The sequence below is a fragment of the Leptonychotes weddellii genome, chromosome 8 (genome assembly GCF_054177405.1).
Source record: "Leptonychotes weddellii isolate Sample4059 chromosome 8, ASM5417740v2, whole genome shotgun sequence".
NCBI classification, from domain to species: domain Eukaryota; kingdom Metazoa; phylum Chordata; class Mammalia; order Carnivora; family Phocidae; genus Leptonychotes; species Leptonychotes weddellii.
The window spans coordinates 79,901,690-79,919,957 of record NC_138376.1 but is presented as its reverse complement, the minus strand read 5'-3'; the positions used below and the strand labels follow the sequence as shown (position 1 = coordinate 79,919,957).

General features: G+C 41.7%; 1 long non-coding RNA gene across 2 annotated transcripts in view; it reads left to right on the top strand.

Moving 5' to 3' along the window:
• Nucleotides 1–17,390, top strand: part of LOC145723065 (uncharacterized) — a 55,377-nt gene extending 37,987 nt beyond the window's left edge. The window contains exons 3-5 of one of the 2 annotated variants that reach the window (XR_014147862.1): nt 4,401–4,516; nt 5,600–5,733; nt 15,883–17,390. This is a non-coding gene — a long non-coding RNA (uncharacterized LOC145723065). Of the gene's footprint in view, nt 1–4,400; nt 4,517–5,599; nt 5,734–6,377; nt 6,764–15,882 lie in introns of those variants that run through there. The other variant, XR_014147861.1, reaches the window with a different exon arrangement.
• The last annotated feature ends 878 nt before the right edge of the window (nt 17,391–18,268 follow it).

Sequence of the window (18,268 nt, the reverse complement as noted above, 5' to 3'; positions counted from 1 at the left end):
TATCATCTCTATTCAGAGCAGAAAAGAACTTGTCCCAGGTCGTCCTAGGTAGAGCTGAGCTCAGGTCTGCCTGGCCTCATAATCTGGAGACAACGAGGTAGGTTTGTTGGCCTCCCCTGGACCTACCTACATCTGCCTGTCCTGAAGAAGCCTTCCCATTTAAGGGGAAGATGAGACCCTAGAGAGAGCGCTGGGGTCTCAGAGCACTGCTTGCTTATAATTACCATGTAATTAACCATGGACAGCCTTCTGGAAGTTGCCATCTCTTTTAATTTAGATCTGTTACTGAAATGTTTTATTTCTATTTAGCCTGATCCTGATTAAAATTTTTGTCCCCAATTTTGCTGTGAATGTCTTGAGGACCAGAAACATTTAAAAGATTTTAATCCTTAATGGCTCTCAAGGCATTTACCTTGTACCCTGCACACAATTGACATTTATTTTTTACAATGGACATTTTTAATATGGAGTTTACTTAGTTGAGTGTCTAGAAAAGGCAGTCCTGGGAATTTGCTGAAGGATCTTCATCATTATCTCAAGTCACAAATGAGCTCCTTGCTCTTGATTTCTCACCTCAAGGCAGGTTTGGCTAAATCTTAGAGGATTTCTTCTTTTAAATGTAGAGGTCACCTTACAACACTTCCTTGGAAAGTAAAATAAACTGGCCCAAAGTTTTTCAGTATAGCTAGAACTTCAAGGTACTCAGTTACAATGAAACATCCTATTTACAGAAAAGAACAGAATTGCTAGACTTTCCATTTAAACTGGGAATTAAAAAACATGCACGCGGCACCTGGGGGTGGGCAGTCGGTTAAGCATCTGACTCTTGGTTTCGGCTCAGCTCATGATCTCAGAGTCATGAGATGGAGCCCAGCCGTAGGATCCGCTCAGCGCGGAATCTGCTTGAGATTCTTTCTCCTTCTCCCTCTGCCCCTCACTCTTGTGCTCTCTCTCTCCCTCTTTCAAATAAATAAGAAATAAATCTTTAAAAAAAATAATACACATGCACAAAACAAAACATAACCTGGGGATAAAATGATTTGCCATTACAAACCTTGTTACAGGAGAAAACATTCCTCCAAGCATCAGGTTCAAACAGCATCCACTACAAATGTTGCTACCCAGTGTCCTGAGCAGTAAGGCTGCCCGAGTTCCCTTGCATGACAGGCCACTCTTTTACAAGAGGACTCATCAGGCACCCTCACTCAAATAAAATACCATTTAACATTTGTTTCTTTTTTTTTTTTTCAACATAATGTTTCTAAACAAGACTGCAGAGCCAAGCAGCAAGAACATATAAAAACAAATACAGCCTTTATAGACATGTAAATACTCTGGCCCTGCCATTCTTCCCTCAAAATTTACTGGAGCCCAGGAGAATGGAGCAGCGTGACGCTGAAAGGAAGTGCTTTCAAAGCACAATCAGGTTTATTCACACAAATGTGATCTTTCTGAGTTGTTATGTGTAGTTGTCCCATAATTTGAGAAAAAAAATATATCTGGACATAAGAGTGTTTTATTGGAATAATTACTTCAGGATGTGAGGCAGCTCCCAACCCTGCTGAGCCAACTTCCCACCCTTTTAACATTTCCTGGGTCACTCACTGTACCAGCGATCTCCTCTCTTATTTTGATCACCTCAGAACTGGCAGTCAGAAGCGGCTCTTCTTAGGAGCCGTTTCAGCCTCTATGAGATGGAGTTGCTAGCCTAACTCTAGAAAAGGGGCATGTATGCCATTGTTTCACTGTCTGACTCATGTAAATTGGCATCTTTGGGCCCAGCATATTGTCATGATGAGAAACCACAGCACGCGACTGCTATGTGTACATCCAGTGAGGGAGGAGTGGTTCCGGATATCGCTCATGTCCTGCATGATACCTCTGAAAATTGGGAATCAATCTGCTTGTGTTAAAGACTTAGGTGCAAAATAGAGACACATACTCAAGCCATTAGGATTAGGATGGGAGAAGATGAATAAAAATAGGGAGGAAAATAAGACACTAAGTGACTAGAGGCCGATGATCAAATTGAGTCAGAAAAATCCTTCCTTCCTTCCTTCAAACCACAAATATTTTTTTTATATATGTCAGGTACTCTGCTAGGTTCTGTGACTAGGCAGATGAAATACAGTCCCTTTTAAGAGTATTCACAATCCAGAAGTAGAGATGGATAAGGCAATAATTTGTAAGACAGTGTATTATCTTGCTCGGGCTGCTGTAATACCCCAGATTGGGTGGTTTACACAACAAAAATTTATCTTTCACAGTTCCAGGGGCTAGATGTCCAAGATCAAGTTGTCAGCAGGCTTGCCTTTTCCTGAGGCCTCCCTCCTTGGTTTGCAGATGGCACCTTCTTGCTGTGTCCTCACATGGCCCCTCCTCTGTGTACATGTATTTCTGGTTTTTCTCCTCTTCTCATGTGGACACCAGTCATGTTGGATTAGGGCCTCCCCTCAATGTCCGCATTTTAACTTAACCACCTCTTTAAAGACCTTGTTTTCAAGGTACTGGAGATTGGGAGTTCAACATATGAATTTGTGGGGGAGGGGGAAGGACATAATTAAGCCCATAACAGTCTATTCTAAACTATGATAGAGGTCACTCAGGATGCTTGGGAAGCGCAGAAGAGGGGGACCGTCAGAGAGGCTTCACAGAGCATCTGAAGAGTAACCAGGTCTTATAGGATATATAGCAATTGGCCTGAGGTGCCAATGGTGCGTTCTTCCCACAGAAGGAACAGGGTCTGAATTAATAACTCATAAGTACATGGTGACATTATGTATGTTAGAACCATGTCTTATTTTCAGTCTAAAAATTCCACAATGGTATATGTCCTTACAATACAAAGACACGAAATAGGGATGTGTACAAGTAGGAAAGATATTTAGAAACAGGAATGAGTGTTGGCATGGGACGGAAGCTTAGCTTGCAGTTTAGTTGAAGCAGTGCAATGATAGAATGTGGGGGTGTAAACCGGGTGCAAGGGAAGAGCCAGAGGCCAGGAGAGGCCTACATATCAACCAGTTGTTCCTTACTTGCTCTTGGGCTCTGTGTGTGTGTACTTCTTCAGCCGGCAGCAAGTCTGTATTACACAGAGTCTTCTTCTAGGCTCCTGCCTCTATCTGAGACACAAACAAATGAGGTCCACACTCCATTCCTCTGTATGGACTTTATTGTTCAGCAGATAGTTTTCCCTTTGAAAGAGGCTTTTAGGAGCCAAAAGTTTCTGGACTTGCAGTCCCCAGAACCACACTGAAAGTCTGTCAGATTAATACAATTGTAGTTTGTGGTAGAGAATTAAAGAAATGAGAAATTTTCTGGCTTATATTTGTGTAACATCTCCGTGCTGCATCCCCAAAAAACCACCCTCCATTTTTCCAGCTCAGAATCAGTGACAGTAATAATAATTTGAATTTAAAACTAAAATTGGATAATTTGGGGGTTGGAGAATAGAGGAAATTATGGATTGAATCAAAGAGTTATATTCCTCAGAGGAAGCTGCAGGTGGGTAAAACAATTCATTTGAGTTTTGTTTTGAGGATTAAAAGGGGGAAATTCTTTTTCAGAGGCACTGAAAAATGTAAGCAGTATGTGATTCAAAGATGTCCACCATCTGGATTTGAATGGATCAGCTTTCAGAGAACAGTGACATCAGAGAGCAATTCTCAACTTCTGAAGCCCTGTGAGCCCAGGAAACAGGGGGAGTTTAAAATGCCCTGAAATTAATTTTCCTGCTTTTATGATTTTAGCCAGTGTTTTCATTTTAGTATTGATACCCAGAAGCAGTTTCTCAAAGGACTCATTTTTTAAAAAGCGCATCAAATAAGCAAATGACACTACTCAATTTCTTGAATAATACAGATTTCAAAAATTGCTGAATTGTGTCAAGTTTAAATGACCAAGATCAAATTTACATACATTCAAGCCAACTAGGGGATTTACTCAAAATTATTATAACTTTGAAATGTGCATTTAAATAAGCTGCAGAAGGAAACAGTGGTAAGCACTAGAATTAAAAGTATGTAAACGTTTTACTTTGTTTCCATTTTTGTCCCTAAATGTCTTTGAGCTTTTGATAATTCTTTGTTTGACTCCATTTATCCATTTTTAGTTTTTATTATTAAATTCATAAGCTCTCTCCATATTCAGTATAATACCACAACAATGCAAAGTTCAATGAATTCTTATTTACATGTGAAGTTCAATCCCAGTCCCAGCAGGAAATTTTTACATTATCTAATCCATTCATCTCAGTTGTCAAGAAGAAACCTCAGGCATGAAAAGGGATAAAACATTTCTCAGTGACACAAAGTGATTCAGTGGCAGAGATGAACCTCAACTATGACTCCTGCCTGGGTCCTCTCTTCTAGCACCTTCTCCCACCTCTCCTCTTTTTCCAGAAGATTATCTTCCCTGGATCTGGAACCTTCTGGGTCCTCTTTCCAGCCAGGATCTGATCAAGTGGACAAAGATTGAAGTTGAAGATGAATAGAAGGGGATCATGGTCACTACTGAGGTGCGGTATTTATCACAAATCAAAGCCAAATTCAGATGAGTTTTGTTTGAATTGTTAATTGTTATTCACATTCCTCCTTCTTTTCATTAAAACAGAATGTGAAAAGTAAAACAGACTTTCAATCTAGATTTTCATACTACACTGGGACAAGAACTACCCTCATTGCTTCTCCATCACATTTACAGATATTATGGGCCTTTGCTTGGCCAAAGTTCTGTATGAAAAAGGTTTTTAATTTGCAGGTCAATTTCCTTCACATAAAAAATCATAATTCATCTCCAACTATGTGCGTTAAAGTGGAAATTGTGGAGATACAAAGATGTATGGCATGGTCTCTGCATTCGTAAAGCTTAGAGTAGTAGAAATTTTAAGTTAAAAAAAAGTAACTTTTCAACTTAAAAAACATTCCTAGCCTGCCAGTTAGTAATGGTTGCGTGTTCTTCTTTTTTGCATTTACTGGAAGGAGATATCCTAATAGTTTAGTGGGAAAGGGCAACATTGGGGTTTTCCGCCGGCATTCTGGAAGGAAGCATGCACTATTTCAAACAATACAATAACGTTCTTCCAGCAAGAAGGAACTAGTTCAGTGCCTAAAAGTGGTTCAAGGCAAAAGTTCCTGAGAGAAAGTAGTTCGGCGAGACTTAAATGGAATCCTAAGGGACTGGTTGTTTCATAATGCTTGAAGAAAAGGAAAACAAAAGCCTTTTCTCCTCCCACTCTCCTCTGGACTTCCATTGGCGGGACGCCTGTGACTGACAGCAGAAGGCCGCAATGCTTGGCTTCTCCTATTTTGGGGGGTGAGGGGGCTCCTGCCTCTAGGATTCCACTAGGTATAGTGAAATTATTTGCTGAATTTTTTACTTTTGAACACAGAATTCTAACTTTCATAATGGTCAATGAAACTTTTTATTCATGAATATGAAATGTTCACTTATGAACTGCAAATGCCGGCATTCATGGCTAGTGTTCCACCCTCCCCCAACCAACGCTTGCCCTCTCCCTCCCCCCTCCCCCCACCATGGTACCTGCCCCCACTCCTGTGTTTCCTCTGGGAAACTTGGTTCTTTGGCCTCTCTCTTTCAGATCAGACCAACGGGAGCCCATTCCCCTCAGGAATTAGCAACCACCCGTCATACCTTGACGGAGCAGAATCAGTTTGTCAGCCAACTCAGTTTATTATAAAAGGAATAGAAGCAATCGGTGCAGGACCTCTACAGGTAGGTGAGAATTGCTATTGCATTTGTTAACATCGAGGACGTTCAAGAATAGAGTGGCTTTAAAGACAGCGTGAGTGTTTCAATATATATGTTAAGCTCTGTGGCAACTCTGTGCAAAGTTGAAGTTACTGTAGCCCTAGAGTTTTCGTTCGGTATAGGTTAATAAAATCCTTTTATTTTAAAATAGAGGGATTCATTGGGATGCGTTGGTTCCCTCCTCATGATGACGTAGCAAGGTTGTCTCTTTTGGAAAGAGTTTAGATCTGTGCCCCTAACAAAGCTTTTCTTTCACACGTGTAAAATATCCATAGAACCACTGAAGGACGGTGTCGAGGAGAGCCAGCCTTACCATGGTTGTCTGAGTTTGAAGTGTCTGTTTTTGCTCCGTTCTTCGGTCACGATGAGGGGAGGTGGGGCTTTCCTGGAAGCTCTTTTGTGGCGAACTGGCCCAGACCTGGCCTTCCCCACTCAGACCATGTGAGCAGACCCACGACCTCACCATCACCCTGCCTCGGGACAGCAACTGAAGTCGCGGTCCGTGTCACAATAGTTCTATTTAAATCCCGCCGGGAGAAACCCGGCCTGAGAGTAAAGGCTGGTGGAGTCAGTGGCAGACTCGTGCGTGTCTTTCCTTTCCTTTCCAGGGTCGATCCCTCATGTTTAAAGTGGGAGACTCTCAAAGTCAGGAAACTAGTCAGACGTTCAAACTATGCAGTGACGCTGAGGGCCCTGTGAACCGGAAACAGACATTTACAGTATCCCTTTCCAACTCAGTTGGTTCCAAATATCTGCCTCTGATGCTAAAGGGGAGTGGGCTCTTGGCCCAAAGTCTAACGTGGGCAGAGGCAGCCAACGGATCACCAAGGTCACTTTTATTTTTCGTTTTCACTGTGTAGAGAGTTGGGTGTATAATGTTGGCACTTTTACAAGAGGCTGGTAAAGGGAGAGGAAAGAGGAAAAAGTAAGACTGTTTTTAATTCATCAAACTGCTGCTGATCTCAGAATAATAAACACAAGTCTGTTTCCTTGATTTTTTTCTAAATAACAAATATTTGGGTAAGGAGTTTGATAGGTGCCCTGACCATAGAAATTATTTACCAAAATGATGCATCAGTAAAAAATAAACAAACAAACAAACAAACAGTGATCTCCTCAAAACCCTTGAGTATGTCTGTGAGATTCTTCGGTCTGATTCCCAAGGTCCTTAGTCATCATTTCCCTCATCTTTTGAACTTGATCAAAGCAACACGAGGGCCTCTGAGGGGAAAGATTGGTTCCATTATGCAAAAGGCAATAAGGTAGTGCCCTTCCCAGCAGTTAATCGACAGGAATGTTGTAAAATACCGTGTGGTTTTCAAATACCAAGGCGGAAGTTTTCTGGTTTATAACCTCCCTAATCATCCTGACTGGTCTCCTGGCTTTCTCAGGCATTGCTGACTGATTCCATGCTAAACCAAACTGGTGAGGCTGGAGACCTGCTGGCCCAGGTAGACCAGCCCTCTTGCCTGGTGCTTACCTACAGTGGCCCTCAGAGCCGCCAAACCCGGGCTTCTCCCCCAGACCCCAGCCAGAGGTCTGGAATTTCCACAGCGCTGAGTTACTGTAAGAGCCTCCCAACTTAAGTCACTGACCCAAACAGGCAGCAGATTGCATTTAAATGAGCAACGCAGGCCCTGAGGAAAATAGGAGGGAGAATATAAACTGTGGTCACTGCATTCTTCTTATATTTGAAAATTAAAATGGAAATATTTTGTCCGTTTGGATTTCTGGGAAATTTAGGGTGGGAAAATTCTTCTGATGGTCTTGTAAGTAGGGTATCACTTTTTTAATTGGATGAAGTGATGAAATTATATTCTGTTTGTTTATTTGTTCAACAAATATTTTTTTGAGCAACTCTCATGGCCAAGGCCCAGACAGGTTCTGAAGAGATGACCATGAACAGGAAGGGTATGGTTCAGTGGGCTGATCAAGAATGGAAAACACAGGGCTCCTGGGTGGCTCAGTTGGTTAAGCGACTGCCTTCGGCTTAGGTCATGATCCTGGAATCCCGGAATCGAGTCCCGCATCGGGCTCCCTGCTCAGCAGGGAGTCTGCTTCTCCCTCTGACCCTCCCCCCTCTCATGCTCTCTCTATCTCATTCTCTCTCTCAAATAAATAAAATCTTTAAAAAAAAAAAAAAAAGAATGGAAAACACATACCACTGGCATGATGGTTCTCTTAAGGTGAAGAACCTCCTTACTGTGTATAAAGGGAAACACAAATGAACCATCCACCTCCCAGGAATCGCCTATTTCTTAGAATAGTTTTTCCAATTAGGACCTCAAGAAGTTATAGGTCATCAAAGCCCACATCCCAACCGTGCTCTGCCTGGTGATTCCAGAGTCCTTGAGTCCCCAGAGACCAGCTCAGTGCTGTTTATAGGTGGGAGGGGATATTCTCTCTGCTTCTGAAGCATAAAATTCCTTGTGAGGGAGGGCACCTGGGTGGCTGAGTCGGTTAAGTGTCTGACTCTTGGTTTTGGCTTAGGTTGTGGTCTCAGGGTTGTGGAATCGAGCCCCGCGTCGGGCTCTATGCTCAGTTCGGAGTCTGCTCGAGATCCTCTCCCTCTCCCTCTGCCCCTCGCCCCCGCTTGCACTCTCTCTAAGATGGCTCCAGCCATGCAGCAGGGATCCCATCGTGCCTCAAGACAGGATTAGATGGTTTGGGTTTCTGAATGCCTCCTTAATCAAGCTGATGAAGTTGGTCCCTAATCTAAATCAGGAAAATACCTGCTTTTAACCACATTTGTCTCTCTTACTTGATATATCCATAATCCAAATCACAGATTGTTCTAGGAGACTGAATGATTCAAAATAGCTTAAATGAGGCGCTGGAAGGCAAAAGACTCTATTTGTCCAGTTTATAACAAACCAAAGAGGAACAGGAGTGTCCGGCAGCTCAGAAAGGGGCAGGTAATGACAGATGGGATATAAACGGAAGGGAGGAGACTCCCAGGCAACAGTCTTGTTTTCATTATGGAGTCTTTTCACAGGATAGTTACATGTTACACACAAACTTTTTGCCCAAGAAAATAGATTGGATTTAGAGAACACTTTTCTTTTGAATAGCTCAAAGAAAACTATTGCATCTAAGACTAGTTATGTTGGAGACTCTTTCTGTGTGAACCTGACATCATGCTAACTATTTAAGTGGAGGTCAGAACAGCTTTCAAATTTGTAAGACCATGTTATCCTTATACAATATCTTTCATCTGAGCACTTAGTCTCCCAGTACTTCTGTAAGGGTGTAGATAATTTATGGCTTATTTTATGGGTAGAGAAACTGAAATGGCTAACCATTAACAGGTTGTGTTTTCTCAAAGTTACCCAGTAGGTAATTAGTAGATTTAAGAAAACAATCCAAGACTGCAAATTCCCAGTTTCTTGGCCTTTCCCCCTTAGACCTTTATACCTTAGATCCTAAATGCAATGCCATAAGAATGGAAGAAATGCTGTATTAAGGACCCCAGTAGACTATTGCCTTATTACTGTCACAGGATATTTTGATGGGGAGCTTGACAGGTAAGCTTGTTAGTTCCTGTATATGATTTTCTTTCAAATTTAGTACTGCTATAAAGGGAGTCCTTAAAAGCAGGACTCTTGGGGCGCCTGGGTGGCTCAAATGGTTAAGCGTCTGCCTTCGGCTCAGGTCATGATCCCGGGGTCCTGGGATCGAGTCCCACATCGGACTCCCTGCTCCTTGGGAGCCTGTTTCTCCCTCTGCTTCTCTCTCTCTCTGTCTCTGTCTCTCATGATTAAATAAATAAAATCTTTAAAAAAAAAAAAAAAAAAAGCAGGACTCTTGCCCTGGACCCTTAGACAGTAGCACATACGGACTCTTGCCCTGGTACCACAAACACGTATTTATTAAGCACCATATGGATGCTCGATGCTGGTACCACACAGCCACTATGCCTACCCTGATGATTAGCCCTGGTCCCAGGCCCCACAGAAACGCTGTTGCCCTTCTCTTGCTCTGTGTCCCTCAGGACGAAAGAACGGACCAAATGCCATCCAGGCTGGTGGGCTGTGCCTCTGCTGACGTCAGAGATGGAATGTGGAAGGTATAGGCAGCAGAAGCACTTAGGTAGAAAAAAAGACAAAGACAAATTAATTAATTTGTCAAGTCCCTCCTTTCAGATTGCAGAATCAAGTATCACTTCCTGGTAGTGCTGAGCTCCCATTTTCCTCCTCCTCTTTGGGTTCCAGCTGGTGGTTCCAGAGATACTCAGGAGTTAGTGTGGTGTTCACTGTAGTTGCAGATGGTGGTTGCGGAACATTTTACAAAACGAGACACTTTGATATTACTCTTAAATTGTACATCTAGGGTGGCTGGGTGGCTCAGTCGTTAAGCGTCTGCCTGCTGCTCAGGTCATGATCCCAGGGTCCTGGGACCAAGCCCCGCATCAGGCTCCTTGCTCGGCGGGAAGCCTGCTTCTCCCTCTCCCACTCCCCCTGCTTGTGTTCCCTGTCTCGCTCTCTCTCTAATAAATAAATAAAATCGAAAAAAAAATTTGTACTTTTAGAGGGCTCAGTATACCACTTGTGAATCATGATACTGATTCTTTACTTGAACATAAATATTAAAGCATATATAATACAGGCCTCGAGTCATACAGTAGACCCCATAAATACTATATGTAGACCTGTTCACAGGTTATTATTACCTTACCATGGAGCCTTGGGCAGGTCGTAACTTCTCTGAGTTTCTGTTTCCCCAGTTTGTAAAAGAAAAGTGTTGGACTAGATGCTCTCTAAAGTCTCTTTCAACTCTAACAATTGTTTTTTTTAAAATTATTCTGCCTATTTATAAATATATATGCTTCCAGCAAAACTTGAACAGCCTTATAAAAAACCTACTATAAACTTTATATGACCTGCTATAACCCTTACAAAGCTGGTGTAAAAATCTAAGCCCTTCTTCTTGCTCATTTTGTCTTTCCAGCCTCATTCATTCATTCATCAGGCATTTATAGGGTACCAAATACAGGACAGATATGGTGCTATACTTTGAGTGAGAACATAGCAACAACTAAGTCACAGCTGATGTGTTCAAGCATCTCACAGGCCAGAAGACACATAACGAGACTAGTAGACTGCAATCAAGTCCATATAGTGAGGGCTGGGCCTGCCGAAGGAGGCAGCCCACAGAACGGTGGGTCCCTTCTCTGCCCTGAGGGCTGAGAAGGATCTCTGGAGGAGGTAGGATGTGAGTTGAATCTGAATGAATGAACAGTAGTCACGCCAGCCCAGAGAATGGGAAGAACACCTCAGGTAGAGAGGACAGCATGACAAGGCACAGGGGCCAGAGGGAACGTGGAGTGTGAGGAGGGGAAACGTGTTGGTAGAGTGTCCTGTGTGGGGCATGGCCATGTGGGGCAGAGCCTGCAGCAGCAGGAAGGTGCTGGGAGTCTTAGATAGGCTTCATTCTGTAGGTGATAGAAAAATTTCAAAAGATTAGAAATAGGGGAATGACATAATAGATTTAGGTGATAGGTGGATCGCATTTTGACAGTGGTCTGGAGGAAAAATGAATTAGTGGAGGCCAGATTAAAATCAGAGGAACAAATTGGGGGCTGCAGACATAATCCAGGTGAGAGATTCTCAAGGCCTGGGTGGGACAATGATGGTCCAAGTGGACAAGTGGGGAAGTGGGGGGGCAGGATTGACATCATATTTTGGAGAAGGATGTGGGTCTATTTAGGTAACAACCAAGTCCCTGCCTACATCAGTCCATTTGATTCTCCCAGTGTGAACAGCAGGAGAAAAATGTTACCTGCTCCACGTTCTCAGATTTGCATCTTTAAAGTTGTACTTGCCACTTATTTCACATTAGGGAAGTTGAAAGAGGGACATGGACTCCCTGCGTTCCAAGAGGCTCATGCATTGATCATTATCAACTTTTAGAAACTGTGAGCAAAACATTTCCAGTCTCACTTGGTCATCCTTTATTCATGCTAAGAGTGCTTTTGTGGAGGGGAAGATAGCACCATTGAACAGGACTCATGTCATTCACCACATTGATTTCCAGTTTTCAACAGAGAGAGCCTGTTCACAACCAGGGACAGCAAGCAGTCCATTCAATTTAGGCATCTGAAACTCTCTGTGCAAATGAGTCAGAAGCAGAAGGTTGGTTTTTCCTTACGAAAGGCAGATGCCTTTGAAACTCAGGGGGCAGATTCTGAGGACAGTAAATGGGGTAAGATTGTCCCCATATTCCCTGGAAACCACCGAAGGTGGTTGATAAGATTTGACCAGCCCAGGGAACCAGCAGTTGCCCTGGGGAAGCTCCAGAGGGAAGTAAGGCTCTGGTCCCAGCTAGAGCTCTGAAGTCTAAATGGCATTTACAGGGCTCTGTGATTTACACAGATTTATATAAGATTGAAGGCACTTTATGAAATCTGCTCCTACAATTACATTTCCTAAGAATTACTAGGGATTAGAATGTCACTATTCTCAAACACTCTGCCACATAGTTTTCTGTAAACAGTTTATACAGAAATAAAGGAGGGGGAATGATCAGTTGCCAGTTTATGTGAGCTTTTCCATACAGAGGCTCACTAAGGCCAATTCCTTCTGATTTATGTACCAACTGCCTGTAACCAGCTGGACAACAGTCATCCTGACTCCTTACCACTTTTAGAACGTTTTAAAAGTAAGCCCTAATAAAAGGCTTCCTTTCTATTATCCCTGTCCTTTGGGATGAGGAAAATTCCCCACAGAAATTGTACACATTTTGCGAAAGCCGTAAATTCTGGCAGTGACATTTTAATGTCCCAAAGTCAGTGCATAATAAATGTCTCCTGTTATAAGTTAGAGCCTTTCTGGGATGTGTTGACCTTTGAAGTCTCTCCAGTAGATAAGCTTCTCTCTTATTCAAGGCTATCATCCATCGGTTTTAACTTCTATTAACCATAAAATTACGGTTGAAATTCTTCTGAAATAGAGGAATTATTTGGCTTTTTTTTTTATAGCTGAGATGATGCTCAACTTTGGTGACTAGAATCACTTTATTTTTGTAGCACTGAAGAATTAAAAATCAAAATCACATTTGGGGAGGGACATATCACAGAGTGAATATGCTGGAGAAATTGGAATGTGCATAAGAGTTCAAATACACACAGTATTTAATATTGTTACATAGCTATTTCAGCATACACACACACACACACACATGAATAATTGTGAAACTTACTAAAACAATATCCACTAAGAATTTTTTTTTTGAGATTCTTTATTAATAATCTTACTGTTTATGCAGAATCCACTTCCTGCTATCAAAGTTGGCTTTTCTGCTCCCAAAAGGACTGGGTATATTTTACAGATTGTTGGACATGAGGGAAAACTAGAGCACAGTCAAGGTCTGCTGACCTCTTTGGCCTCCTTATTCCCTGTCCAGCGAGGTACACACACTCCCCCTACTAACTTGGGAACACCACTTGGGTGGTGGTTCCTCCACCCAGAAATGGGTCTCACTACAGCCTGGAGCCTGTAAGGAGAAGCCCACATGCAGATCCTGCCTTGGAGTCCATCGAAGAAAATTCCTGTGGGATCTGTTGAGCATTTGGGGCTGAAGGACAGTTTTTCTCTCAGACATTTTTCTGACCGGAGCAGAAGAGCCTCAGGGCTTCCATGTATGGATCATGTGTCGACAACATGCCAGGTGAAGTCCATCTAGCAGTGAGCCAGCCAGACCTGGTCTCTTCCCTCTGGAAGTGAGCTCTTGTATCTTCAAGTTAAACAGTGTTTGGTACTAAATTTAAAAATGGAGACAAAGAACTCTGTAGTGCAGTTCCATTGATGTGAAAACAAATACACAGGAGTAAACACGTATATATGCATACACTTGTATATGCTTTAAGAACGTTCCAAAGACCAGAGTAATGCTGTGGAATGGAGGAGAGAAGAGAAGCGTTTTTATTTTCAATGCCTCTCTCTCTATTCTTGGCTTTTATTCTGTGTACAGTAATTTTTTAAAAAATATTTTATTTATTTATTTGACAGAGAGAGAGATATCGAGAGCAGGAACACAAGCAGGGGCAGAGGGAGAGGGAGAAGCAGGCCTCCCGCTGAGCAGGGAGCCCAATGCGGGGCTCGATCCCAGGACCCTGGGACCATGACCTGAGCCGAAGGCAGACGCTTAATGACTGAGCCACCCAGGCACCCCTGTGTACAATAATTTTAAAGAAATTTAGTCTTTGAAACCACATACGGTATCAAGGTATATCTTTATAAACAAACATGGAAAGGTATATTGTTGAACGGTATAAAAAGCAATTTATAAGTATCAAGGAAGATTCCATTCTTGTAAAAACTAGAGATAAGATGATAGATGATAGATAGATAGATAGATAGATAGATAGATAGATAGATAGATAGATAGATATAGATAATCGGGGGGTAAACAACTGAGGATATAAAACAAATTGGTATGGAAAGTTACCTCCAGGGGATGTAGTGAAGGGAGAGGCTTCTCATTTTCTGTGTTGCATATTTCTGTAACATTTGACTATTTTTCAGTGAGCGTGAATGGACCATCAGAAGAAAATGATTTTTTTACATAAAAAATGTTGTGGTATGTTTTATGCCAAACCACTTCAGCTAATCCCTTTTTGTCTCTGTAATAAAAATAATTTCGAGAATATTAGAGCAAAGAGTAGATATTTGAAGGATAAACATTTACCCAGGACTAGCTTTTCCAAATCCTTGTAATTCTCCTTTCCCCTTGTAAGTCCTAAATCAGAAAGGATTTCACATAACTCTTCAGGTTCGGTTTGGAGCCAGTCCCTCTGTGGGGATGTCGCAGGGAAAGGCCTGAATGAGCTGCAGCCCAGCAGCGGAAATTGAGATCCCGTGCGGGTCACCCGCCCTTCCTCTGTGCCACCTCTCCACAGCCATCCCACTGGGAAAGGGTCCTTAGTCTGAGGGGCAGAAAGACCCTTTTGTCTTTAGCCCTTCAGCTTGATCTTGGACCCCAAAACCTTTGCTATCTTCTGGGCCTCATGGAGAGGTAGCAAGCAGATTCAGTTTTCATTTCACTTTCAGAGCACTCATTTGAAGGTTTTCATTCTGAATTGGCCTGAGTCTGGGTCTCAGACCCACACACGGTGGCAAGCTCTGGCCTGGTGGAGATGGCCCAGGCAGGTCTGTCTGTACTTTCACTTCCCACCCAGATTCCTGAGTACAGACCAATGGGAGATTGCGTCAGATTCGCCAAGGCAGACCAATTAGACAATCCTGAAATCCCCTTGATGACACAGCAGGCATGAAAGCCTGTTTGTACCCTATCGCATTGTTAAATTTAGATGCAGTCTGGCTATGTTCCAGAAGGAGCTCTCGAAAAGAGGCAGAGAATGCAAAGAGATCAGTCCAAGGATACAGAAAACCTGCCTGGGCCAGTTAGTCCTCACCTGTTTTGTAATGCAGACAGAGGAGGAGTTAATTCCAACCTCAGCCAGTTGCAACAGAGACATTGTTTCCGTGAAGTTACTCTGGAGAAGGAAGGGCCTTCTAGGTGCTGGGAGCTGATGTTGGCCAAGCCCACACAAGATGGAAGCTGGGAAGGGTAACTGGTATCCTGAAAAACAAGAAGTCAGTTATCCAGTGCCGAATTACTGACAAAATCATGTGAGTGCTTATAACAGGGCAAATAACAAGTGTATGAATAAAATCAAGTATCGCTAAAGAGACAAAAAGCAATAGCCAATGTATAAGTGTACCAGGGACATCATTTATGTTATTAATGAAGTATTTAGAACACACGCATCAGATAGACCTTTTAATTCATGTGAAAAAAAAAAAATCGGACTTTGGGGATATGTTGCAGTCTGTAAACAGTGACGTTTTAAACGTCTTTATAGTTGATACCAACACCAGCAACATGATCCGTTTAAGACTAGGTGGTATTTTGGAAAATGTCATAGATTCACTTTTCCACGCAAAGATGCAAAAAAACCTATCTGGGCATGTTAACCATTATTTGCCTTTAGCAGAGCCAGTCTTCTCCCGAGCCTTTCCAAATATTTATTTATAGAATAGTCTTTCCACTCCTCTGCACTACGAGGCTTGAAAACTATAATCGAAGATGTACTTAAAGCTTTTCACCTGTCAGCAGCTCGCAGCGCTTCCCCTGATGATGAGTGGATAGATATCATCTCAAAAGGGTGGAGAGAAGCACAGACAGGGATAAGGACACACGTTGGCAGAGTGGAACACAGGATGGAATTCCAAAAAGCTTCGAAAGACATGGAAGTCCAGGAGCCCCAGGAAAAGGCTGGTGAGAAGAAATGTACGTAAGACTAAAAACAACAGCAACAAAAAAGATACCCCAGTGCTTTGATAAGGATGTCAGTTACAGGGTTCGTCTTTTCTACCCAGAAGTCAAGAAGGCACTGAAACTGAGGATTTCGCATTCCAGAACCTATAAATTTATCTCTGATTTAATCTCAGAGGGTTGAAGTGGCTTCCACAAGCAAGAAAAAAAGTGGAGCCCAAATAGAAGAAAAAGAAGTAAGAGTTGTGTAAGAAGTAAAAAAAAGTCCTATTAGAATTATCATCATAAATTGGATATAATTGTGTTATTTTGTGTTAATAATATTTTATGTTAATGAAGCATAGCACTTTTATCAATATCTCTTAACTTTTAGTACTCTTTTAAGTATCAATCTATCCTGAAGTACAGGTTTTTAGTAATATCCCTTTTTGCATAATTCTGATTTGTCATGTATCCTCCAAAGTTCCTAATAAACGTCTGTGTTCCATTTGTAGTTCTGTTGCCTCAGCCTCATATCTAAAATGACAAGAAACCAGTGAATGAGCGGAAGCGATTTGAAAATGAATTTGCTAGTTTAAAAAAAATGCCATAATTCAAAATATGAGATGAGTCAAAGGGAGGCATTGCCCAGAAAGAAAACACACACACACACACACAGAAAAGAAAACTGTATCATCAGGCAAGTTCATTCACTTGCCAACAACAAATGAGTCATTCATCAGTCTATATGTCACATATATTACAGAACTTGAATCTAAAGTGGTATTTACTTTTCGACAACAACCAAAAAAGCCCCTATGGTCTCACGCTACCTCAGGTTTCCCCTAAATTTCTCAACATGCTCAACTCATCTATTACCCTTCAGAAGAGCTGATCTGAGAAACTTGAATCGACACAGTAAAACAACCAATTATTTTTCTGTTTTGCACAGAGAATAGTCACAGCCACTCTTCGTGTCCAAAGCCTTCCACTGGGAGCTACTAAACAAACCAGTCAATCCATCAATAACTTTCAAGGAATAATTACTCAAAAGCCCTTGTAGAGCTGAGTATGGACCATGGTGCTACCTAAGACTTTAAAAGAAAGGTTCTAGAAATAGGCAACAAATAATAATAATTCACCAGTCACCCCTGGCAAAGACCAGCAGCCTTATATTTGGGGCTGCTGGCTGTTTTTCCTTGGGGGAAGGACTTGTTGATAATTTAAGCTTTCTGTCAGGGCTTTTCCCCCAAGGAGTAGAGAGGGGCTTTCTGTCTTCACATGGTCTCTGTGACCTCACACTCTCCAGCTCCTGGGTCAAAAAAAAATCTGGATTTTATGTTATTAAAGTACACAAAGATGAATAAGTGAAGGGATAGATCAGCTTCATATTTATACATGAAGCAAAATCAGAACATGTCAATATTGGTCAATGCCATGTAATGGATACACTCATATTTGTTATATTAGTTACTGTAAACTTTCTATGTATTTTTTAACTTTTAAAGCAAAGTCAAATAAATCAATTAAAGGAGCTTCATGTTTCTACAGAAAAAAACATTCTTTTACTTCGTAAATCAATGAAATATATGTCCTGTAAATCAATGAAATAAATATTCTTCTAATGTTTGTTTCATAAGGAAAAGTTTGCCACAAGTATTCCATTCCTAGAACCGAGGTAGAAGTTTTTTTGTGTAGAGAATGGGCCAAATATTTGCTGTTTGAGATCAGGAAATATTAAAGTCTATTTAAAAGTTCATAGAGGGGTGCCTGGCTAGCTCAGTTGGAGGAGCATGAGACTCTTGATCTTGATGTCGTGGGTTCGAGTCCCTCGTTGGGTGTATAGATTACCTAAATAAATAACTAAATAAACTTTTTTTAAAAGTTCATAGAGAACATTGTGCAGTAGGATTAAAAACTTAAAAAAACTATCGGCATGAGAAAAGAAAGAAATCTGGATTTTAGTCTAAGTTCTGCTGCTAACTTACAATTTGAACTCTGACAAATGTCTTAAGTTCACCTGGGTCTCAGTTTTCTTATTTTAAAAGTGGAGATGATAACACCTTTCAAACTAATGCGCTTGGCTTTTGTAAGGAAGGGATGTATAAAACTTTCAAAGAACAAAGCGCTGTTTGAATGTTAGTTTCATGGAAAATATAGTACCTTCTTCTGATTTCCTCCTCTCAGAAATGCCATTACTAAAAATTATGGTGAGAGTGAGACTGGCATTAAAAGTACATTCCTG